General features: G+C 50.0%; 2 long non-coding RNA genes across 2 annotated transcripts in view; one reads left to right on the forward strand and one right to left on the reverse strand.

Annotated features, from left to right (window-relative positions):
- Window positions 1-883: 883 nt before the first annotated feature.
- Window positions 884-9876, reverse strand: part of LOC309854573 — a 46457-nt gene continuing 37464 nt past the window's right edge. The window contains exons 2-3 of the long non-coding RNA XR_014306300.1: window positions 5586-5672; window positions 884-1067 (exon numbers count right to left, since the gene is read on the reverse strand). This is a non-coding gene — a long non-coding RNA (uncharacterized lncRNA). The remainder of the gene's footprint in view (window positions 1068-5585; window positions 5673-9876) is intronic.
- Window positions 7601-8513, forward strand: LOC309854730. Its single transcript, XR_014306391.1, has 2 exons — window positions 7601-7824; window positions 7994-8513. It is a non-coding gene; the product is annotated as an uncharacterized lncRNA (long non-coding RNA).

Genomic DNA, 9876 nt, shown 5'->3' on the forward strand with positions numbered 1-9876 from the left:
GCCGTAACGGTGGATACGTGACACTCACTAGATGTTTGTTAAAACTCACAGAATCTGACAACATCAAGAGCGAACCTGAATGTAGGCAAACTGAGAGTCGTGTAGGAATTCAGGAGACCCCAGGATGGAATATAGAATGGGGCAAGAGAAAACCTCTACGTGCACTACAAATGTGCGGGGGAAACCCTGAGGAAGAGGATGAGGAGGAAGGGTACTGATTCAAGTATATTTGAAAGAGCAGAGCAATTCCATGGGTGGCCCAGGTGCTGCCCAGAATATAGGTCACACACACCCCAGTGCCTTTAGGAACTCTTTCCAGCTTCCTGGAAAGGAGCCTTAGCCTAATAAATTAGCCAATTGCTCTTGGGGCCCCCTGAGTCCTGCCCAGACAGTAGGCACATCGTAAGCGCTGGTTAACTGGGGAGTGTGGTCCAGACGGGGATACCCCAAGCTATGCAGGAGTCCTGGGATTTCCCCCTTAGGTCCCATAACAACTTAGGGGGAGCATTCAGCAGGAAGCTCTGCAGCCAAGTGTAAGCGTGTCAGAAGCCTACGATCCCTTTCAAGGCCGTGCATGCCATTCTGTGAATTTAATTAGGAAGCCAAGAGCAGTAGAGAGGCACGTCGTCACTGCCTGTCACCTGAGCATTGGCTTGTCACACCAATTATTTTGAAACGTACCTGGGATTTGTTCTAATCAAGTATGGTAAGATGACAGACATGCAGACAACTGCCTTGGGAGAAGAGTTGATTACTTATGAGTCCTGAGGGGGAGGGGTGGGCACGCCACATCACGCAGGGGCCAGAAAAGGAGGCGCCGGGGTCAGTGGGGGAGCAGCAGGAGGGACAGGAGATCACAGATAAGAACCTTTATTCTGGAGTGGTAGGAAGTTGTTAGCGGTGGGCATCCTCTGTCGGGCAGGAAGCAGAACACAGAGGTTGGGGTTCGCCTTGGGAAGGGCTGAAATGTGATTTCTGGGGCCTGAAACACCCCAGAGATGGTGGGGACATGACCAATTTTGACTCATGACCTCAAAATGCCAAGTGCTGGTTCTCACAATGGGATCCTGAAACAATGAAAGGGAGGAGGGGCATGAGATAAAAAGTAGAGACATCTGAATACAGCAGGGGATTTAGGTAATCACAAGGTAGCAGTTCATTCACCCGTGTTAATGGGGGGGGTGGGATTGGGTGTGAAGTACAAGGCAACTCTCTGTGCTGTCTTTGCAACTTTTTGAGAACATCTACAGCTTTTCCAGACTTAAAAGTTTATTTCATAAAACTAACTTGGAGTACAATCTGTACATTTGAGTTCCCTCTTTTAAGCTTTTTTTAAAAAAATTTTTAATTTTTTTCCACCTTAGGTAGGTGTACTTTCACGGGAAGACAGAAAGAAGAGTTGATACTTGTCTGTCTTTTTTTTTTCTTTTTCTTTTCTTTCCTTCCTTTCCCTTTTCTTTCTTTCTCTTTCTTTCTTTCTTTCTTTCTTTCTTTCTTTCTTTCTTTCCTTCCTTCCTTCCTTCTTTCCTTCCTTTCTTTCTTTCTTTTCTTTCTTTCTTTCTTTCATACTTGTCTTTTCTAAATGTTTGTTTGTTCATTTATCAAGGGCTCTGTGAGCACCTGACTGTTTGGGGCCCCAGGCTGGGGGCAGACAAAAAGAAGGAAAAAGTCTTGCCCTTTTTAAGGGGTAAGCAAATCCCAGTTTAATGGAGGTTGTAGATGCAAAACCCAGATGTCTTCCACGGTGACAAGGACCATGCCAGGATTTGGGGTAGGGTGCCACGAGGTACTTGACATATGTGTGAGGGTCCTGGGGAGGACGTGTCAGCAGAGCCAACACTTACAGAGCGTCTTGGATGGAGCAGTCTGAGAAGGTGTGGGGAAGAATGGGCCGGACAATGCAACTAACAGCAGAGACACAAAGGCAGAAAGTCATGGTGTTTGGGCAGGGCAGGAGCCCATGGTTGGCAGTGGTGGGACATGTGTCCAAAAAGGACTATTAGGGTTATAGCCCTTAAGAGGCACTTAGTAAACATTTGCAGGTGAACTGAATGGATGGGTGACCGGAAGCTGGAAGGTCCCAAGCGATTTCTAGAACCGAGATTTTACTGCCTGCGCGATAGGGATCCAGCTCCTGTTTCAAGAGAGGGCATGACTGGACATGTTGGTGTTCAGACTCCTGCCTCTCCAGGTTTGGTTCATGGTGCCCTAAATTCAGTGCTTACTCGGGCGAATGCAGTCCGGGCTGGATTTGGGGTTTCGGTCTCCCCCCCGCCTTCTCTGTCGGGCAGCTGCGAACGGAGTCCATTCTCCAGTAAAGCCTGGGGGTGCCCCACGGCTCTGTGCCAGGCAGTTCACACGGCCCCTCAAAAGCACACTGTAGGCGATCGCACTTGTTCCTAGTTTATGGACGGGAACATGGACGCTAGCAGCGTAGTCGGGATTCCGTCCCAGACCGCGCTCTTTCCTTTGCATGGCTGGCGACACTGTGAATTCCGGGTCAAAGGCCTTTCAGAGCCACGGTCCTGCTTCTCTGAGGTAATGCTGTCTGGAACAGCCGTTCCCCCCGGAGAGCGCCGCGTCCGCAGTTGTTAGCGCTGCGCCTTCTGGATTCTTCATCCCATCCGTCTCGTTCAGTGCTCCAGAGCGGAAGCCCCGCAGGGCGCGGCTGGCACTCCCGGTGGCCTGGAGGAAAGGGACTGAGCCCCGCAGAGAGTGAGCAGCCCGGCAGGAAGGAAAGACCAGGGAGAGCCAAGGGGCCTCGAGGTACCGCACGTCCCCACCTGTGTGCACCTGCTCGCGACTTGGCCCAGCAGGGAGGGGGGGTGTGGTTTGGGACTGACGAGAGGGACGGGGAAGGCAGGGACCGTTGCCTCTGAAGAGACACTGAGTCAACAGGACCATCAGGGGCCAATGACTGCAGGGACACTTGTCACAGAGCCACAGAGAGGGCCATCCTCCACCCCAGTGTGGCTAGTCGGTGGGCAAGAGCTGCTAAGGGCAGGAGGAGGTGACATCCACTCAGCCCCCACGGTGGGGCAGTCCTCCTGTGACCCGGCATGAGCCAGGGTGGGGGAGGGGGAGGGGCAGGACGGCAGGGTCAGCTGTGCCATGGAGCTGACTTCCTCCGAGAAGCTGTAGCTGGACGACTTCAGTGACCCCCCCCCCCACCAGGAGAGAGGGGAAGGGGGAGTCTTCTGAGATGACGCCCGAGGGACCGACCCCACCCACGGGAGACCCCGGTTCCCCTCTCCACTTGATCATATCTTACTCAACCTTTAAAACCCAGCTCCAAGGACAGCCCCGGAAGCATTCTTTTCTAGAAATGGGTCATCTCCCTCCGAACTCCTGGAGCTCCCAGAGCGCTTAACCTTTTATTACACACATTATTTTCCGTCTTGTACTTTGGCTGGCTGTGGTCCATTTGCCCCAATTAATGTTTCTAGACCACAGCCACCTGCCTTGTGTTCCTATGTCCTCTTGACATCCAACATCTCCTTTTAGATCAAGAGACCTCGTCTCCAGAGTGCTCCCTGCAACCGAGCCGTCGCGCAGTACCGACGGGGTGATCTGGGTTTGGAAAGCGTGACAGTGTGCCTCATGAAGAGAGCGAGAGGGAGCCCGGATCGGGGAGGGGAGGGGGCGTCCTCTGGGAAAGGCCCCCCGCAGCCTCGTTTGCCCGGGAGGGGTCCGGTCTCGCTTACAGCGGGGCAGCCCAGAGAAGGAGGGAGGGAGACAGCTGGCGCAGGAACATCAGTCCGTCAGTTCCACAGGGAAGAAATGCCCTTGACAGAAGCAGCGTGTGCTGGGGGCCCCCGCCCTGGGTATGTGCTGTTCCCGCCGTGTTCCCAGGAATTAGAGGCAGAGAAGGCAGGGGAAGAGACTTCTCGCAGAGGATGGCGGGAGAAGGGACAGGAAGGGGGGGCGGGGCGGAGACAACACCTCGGCTGACTAATTAAAGCCTTTGGTAGCCGGCCCCCACGGCCCCCACGGCCCCCACGAGCTCCAACAGATTATCACTGCTGACTCAGCTCCCTGCCAAGGCCAGACACACACTCCCTTTCTTCCTGCTTGATTTGCCTAATGGAAGCTGACAGTGAAGTTCAACCCTGATTGTCAGATTTCAGTAGGAACCTCGAGCGGGGAGAGGAAGGCAGACATTTGAGGAATAAAAATAGCTCACATAATGAGATCCTTTATTTAGCTGAACCACTTTTTAATGACTCACCTCTCCCTCCCTTTTCTCTCTCTCTCTGTCTCTCACATACACACACAGTTGTGCACACAAGATGTCCGATTCTCACTGAGAGCTTGCCTAGAGCCTGTAGGACAGAGGCCATCCATCCTGGATGGGAGGGGTCTGGGACGGGGGATGAGAGTGGACGGCGATGCTGGGAGACACTTGTCCGCATCCCTCCGGCCAGCCTCCTGCTCTCCAGTCTCTTTCCGTGATCCCTTTTCCAAAGTGTGACCCAAGAAATTGGTCTGGCCAGCAAGACCCAACGCGTGGGGAGGCGCTCAGGTCTTGGGCTGGTTCCTTGTCCACTCAGCCTCTGGTTCTAGAAGCTGAGGCTGGAAGGTCTGATTCACTTCTCAAAACCTGAGCTGCTCATCGGAAAAACCAGGCTGAGGCCTTGTGAGGAGGAAGAAGTCGGCACAGGGAAACCTCTGGGTGTCACCTGTCACATTGTGACTGGGCGAGAATGTCGTGCCGCCCCTCCTCTGAAGGGTAGTCTTCGGGGACTTTAGAGGAAGTCACCGAGTAACTGTCACCTTGGGATTAAAGACCTAGCTCTAGAACAGGAGGTTGGATTGTCGTAAAGGGTGTCCTGAGGGTTTGTGAGGGCCGGGCTCCATCCTAAGCACGTCGCGCGCGTTAACTCAGGGAAACCCTGACGCTCTTGGCCCATTTTACCGATGAGGCAGCTGAGACACAGAAGAGCGAAGTTACTTGCTCAAAGCCATCACGGAGTTCATCAGTGGTGAACCTAGACTTTGTTTTCCGATCGGTCAAAGAGCCGAAGAAATTGAGAAGCCTCCATAAATGTTATGGGCAAAGTTCCTTTTTGCGCAAAGTTCCTTCCATGCGAAGCAAATAACAAAGGATGAGAGCAAAGCCCTGTGTGTTCCGACAAGGTGGGAATCTGGTCTCCCCAGTGGGGGAACGTGGGTCTGGAGTAGGCCTGGGACCTTACGTGCCTCCTTAAGTTTTGTCCCTCATATGCCACCCTTGCCCCATGCTGCCCCTAACCATGTCGACCAGGAGATGCTGGGGGGTCACACAGATGTGACCCTGTTGTCCTGAAGGTCCAACTAAACACAGACCTTCCCGCACTAGCTACTGCCTCCAGAAGAAGCTTCTAGAAAGCAAGCTCAGACCCACTGCCTAAAGCCAACACTGCCCCAGGTTTCCCTGAACCCAGTGGGGAAGGGGAGGCCAGAGGTGACAAGAAGGTCACTAGAGAAAATATAAAAAATGTCTTTTTGTGGAATGTTTTTCTGAATGTTTTTTTTCTCGCTTTGGGTGTCGACCAGACCGTTTCCCCTTTTTTCTTCTTTCCCCCCTACTCTAATAAAATACTTACCAAGGGTTTGTTGCCATTTTCAAGGGCAGTCATTTGCCCCCACTTGTCAACATCTCATCCCCATCTCTTGCTTCACAAAGGAGGCACCTGAAGCACAGGAAATTTATGTAAGTTGCCCGGGATGGAGGCAGCTAAGGAAGGCCTAATGTCCACAGCCTAAATTCTGTTCACTATAAGATGCTCCTTCCTTATACAGTCAACATGGAATATTAGGCATGGTGACGCAGTAAGGTACAAAAGGAGAAACCCCAATCGGTGACCCCAGGACCTTGGAACTTACTGTTCTGCATTGATGTCTTCTATTTTATTTAAATGCCCATGTGAGGGAGCCATACAAACCACCACGCCCGTATTTCTCACCATGTCCACCTTCTTCATGGCTCTCTTGGTGTCTACACCACAGGGGACTCTTCCATTTGCTTCCTAGGATTCTGCACAGGGAAGTATTCCCAGCCAGCACGCCCACCTGTCTCTTCCCCCTCCTACAAAAGAAAAATCTTCATATACATTTTACATTTGCTGTTGAGCAACAGTCTATAAGCCCATGATCTATTCATGGCCATGCAAAGCACAAAAGTCACCCATTTTTTCAAGAGTCTCTGAGTGACTGTTTAAATTAATACCAATGTTTAAGTACTTCCACGAGGCAGGCATGATTTTTATCAATCGCCAGCTCCCCATCGTCGGTAGACTGTTAACTTTGACGTCATAACAAAACAATACCATCGATGGAAGAAGGATTCCCCAACCTCTGCTGAACACAAAAAAATGTTCCATCTTCCCCATGACCAAGTGGCTAGAAAAGTGGCTGGGGTGGGGGGGGAGTGGGGACAAGACAGAAATAGCAAGAAAATTCTGGAATGAATGAAGCAAGCAGGACTCTACCAGCTTCTCACTGGCCAGGCTCATTCACTTCCACTCAACACCTGTCACTGGTGTCTCCTCTTTCCCTGTCACGGGGACAAACTGACCATCACCAACCTGCCCGTGAGACCCCAGAGGAATCCCAGCGGAAGAGAAAGTATGTCCTTCCAAAGGGAAGAGGCATGCAGTGGGCCACTGGCATTAGTGGTTGAGAGATCTCAAGACACTGAAAGAAGATGGAAGCCAGAGAGAGGTGTATTGATGGATAAAACAGGAAGAACCTTAGCCCAGAATATGCGAAGGGAGGAATGCAGTGGTGGAGAAGCTGGTCTTCTCAGAAGAGGTCAGGACAGACCCCAGACTGGAGATCTGGAGGAATAGAAGCTTTCAGGGAGAGGAGAGCACAAGCACAGGACTTAATTGAACATTTTTTTTTTTTAAAGATTTTATTTATTTATTTGACAGAGAGAGATCACAGGTAGGTAGAGAGGCTGGCAGAGAGAGAGAGAGAGAGAAGCAGGCTCCCTGCTGAGCAGAGAGCCCGATATGGGACTCGATCCCAGGACCCTGAGATCATGACCTGAGCTGAAGGCAGCGGCTTAACCCACTGAGCCACCCAGGCACCCGAACATTTCTTTGTCTTCAGAGTGAATGCACCACGAACCCTTCCCCCATGTTTGTTCTTGTGGAATGGAACGAGGGCCACTGTAGGATGCAAGCCAGGAGGCAGCGGGATTGAGGTTGAAAGGGGAGTGTGGAGGCTCCAGGACGTGAAACTGGGTGCCGTAATAGGTGGGATCCTCGACAGACTGGATAATTCTGAGGACATGGGTGAGACCCGGTATTGTTTAATCAGCAGACAAGAAGGGAGGAGGGAGGAAGGGAGGAAGGGAGAGAGGAATGGGGGAAGGGAGGAGTCCCAATGGGGGGAAGAAACTCAGGATCCCAAAATAAAGCCAAATAAAATGGGAATGTTTCTGAGTCATTAACAGACTATTCAGAAAAAGGAGAGAGAAATTCTGCTTCATTTACACATTCGAAACCTCTTCTCGGGAGTGGGCATCATTCCCAAGAAGGAAATGTAATCCTCGCCCACAGTATGACTAACGATTTTACGTAGTTACATTAGGGTGAATTGTTTCTCAAGTTCTAGAATTAATCTGTAGACAAAGGAAGCAAGTCCTCATTTGGGTTATGGAACATCACGGTTGTGTTTTTCATCTTGATCCCATAAAGGTGATGTGACGCTGGCAGAGGTCTGAGAGCAGACGCAGGGAGGAGTAGAGGAGGAAGGAGTTAAAAGACTGCCCGTCCACGTGGATGGCTTGCAGTCAGGCATCTGCTGATGTTTACACAGGAGGAATTAGAAATTTAAGTATAGTACTTAAAACTGTCAGTCTACCTGTGAGGGGAAAAATCCCAACTATAAATAGCAAACATCAGCATGGAAGAGGTTCCTGTTGTAGTCCGCGTGGGGTAAATACAGTGAGGCTGGAGGGAGGAGGGAGCGGAGTGACTGACGGGTTCCTCCTTTCTATTACTAGGTACCTTTGTCTGCTTCACCATCGATGAATTAGGAAACACTTCTATAAGCGCGTTACTTGGAAGAGAGACAAAGCCAAGATGAGTCGAAAGTTCTGGCTTCTGTGGTTAAGGATGGGGCTCAGAGGAGATGCCTGTTTGCTTTTTTTCCAAGGACTTTTGAACTGTTCTGGGCGCCTGGGTGGCTGGGTTGGGTTAAGTTTCTGCCTTTGGCTCAGATCATGATCCCGGGGTCCTAGGGCATCAGCTCCCTGCTTAGTGGGGAGCCTGCTTCTCCCTCTCCTCCTCCCCCTGCTTGTGCTTTCTCTCTCGCTCTCAAATAAACAAATAAAATCTTTTAAAACATAACTGTTGAGGGACGTGTGGGTGGTTCAGCGTGTTAAGTGTCTGCTTTTAGCTCGGCTCATGATCCCAGGGTCCTGGGGCTGCTTCTCCCTCTGTCTGCCTCTCCCCTCTGCTTGTGCTCTCTCTCTCCCCATCACTCTCTGACAAATAAATAAATAAATAAAAACTTCAAAAAAATAACTTTTGAACTATCTGATTATTTTACATATGCATCTAATACTGTGATTACAATTTAAAAGAAAAAATTAAAATATCCTTCTAGCAAATGAAAACAAAAACAAACACAAAAAACTAAACTGCCATCCTCTCCTGGGAAATTGCGACTCACCTCAAGATATCAGGTTTATTTGCTTCAGACCAAATGTGAGAATCATAACTTTTGCACATGACTTGAATTTTTGTGAAATCAGAAAAACACAGCAGGGACTCTCAGGCTTGCCTTTGAGCTTCTGTCTCACTGTACGTGTGAGTCACATGCTTCTCTGAAGACCTCCTCATCAAAGGTCTAAGCCACCACGAAGCTAGCTTATCAAATAACCCTTCGTCTCATCTCCCTCATCAAGCATATCCTGACACCATCACTTTCGAGAAATTCATTGTCCTGTTAGGGGGGTTTTTCTGTGTCTGCTGCTGACCGTGAGATAGCCTATCAGCTCATCTTGCCCCGACACTTCCCATTCTGCCTTTCAATTCCCCCCCTTCGCACTCCCTGCAATTTTCCCCTACTGAGGCAGTCATCGTGGGTTTCATCTTGGATTCTCTGCCTTAGGTTTACTTCTTCTGGGACCTGTCGGGTAGTGCCCTTCAAAACCTCATGATGGCAAAGAGGGAACCAGCTGGGAACTTAAGTAAAAGTTGACCCTTTGCGAGGAGTGGATTGAATGGGACAGGAATATACATAGTCTGGAGAACCAACATCTGTGGACCCCTCCCTACACTATGGTGGGTGTCCCATAGCAACAATCCGCTAAATTCCCACAAGGGGATTTTCCTCTCTATTCCAGAGAAGAAACGGCATTCCATTACAAAGTAGGCATCTTCCCTGGTCACACCGTTCCTATGGGGCAATGCCAAATTTGAACTTTGGTCTATCTGGCTTCCCGTGTCTTTTAAAAATAGGAATCTGAGCGTAATCTCACTGTGGTTAGCTTTCCACGGAAGACAACTGACAGTGAGCAACCAACCGGGCATCAGTAGATCAGTATTCTAACACCAGCTGGCTTACGGGCAATCAGGAACTTGGAGCTGATGCCGTATGTTGGCTCAGGAAACAACCAGCAGGATTGATGAGCCGGGGACACTGGCTTTCATCTTGATCCTAAGACCAATTAGCTCTTTGGACTTGAATTTTTCTCATTTATAGAATAAAACGTTTTTACTGGAGGACCATTAAGCTCTCCTCCAACCCTGCAGAATCTGTGTACTTGAAAGAAATAAGGCTCGTTACAGTAACCGTCTAATTCCGGTATCTTGCAAATCACTGTGGTGAATGAGGTGGAAAAATGGATTTAAGGTTAAACAGTAAGATAACAATTGAACT

Source organism: Mustela nivalis (assembly GCF_964662115.1).
Source record: "Mustela nivalis genome assembly, chromosome: 19".
Classification (NCBI taxonomy): Eukaryota; Metazoa; Chordata; class Mammalia; order Carnivora; family Mustelidae; genus Mustela; species Mustela nivalis.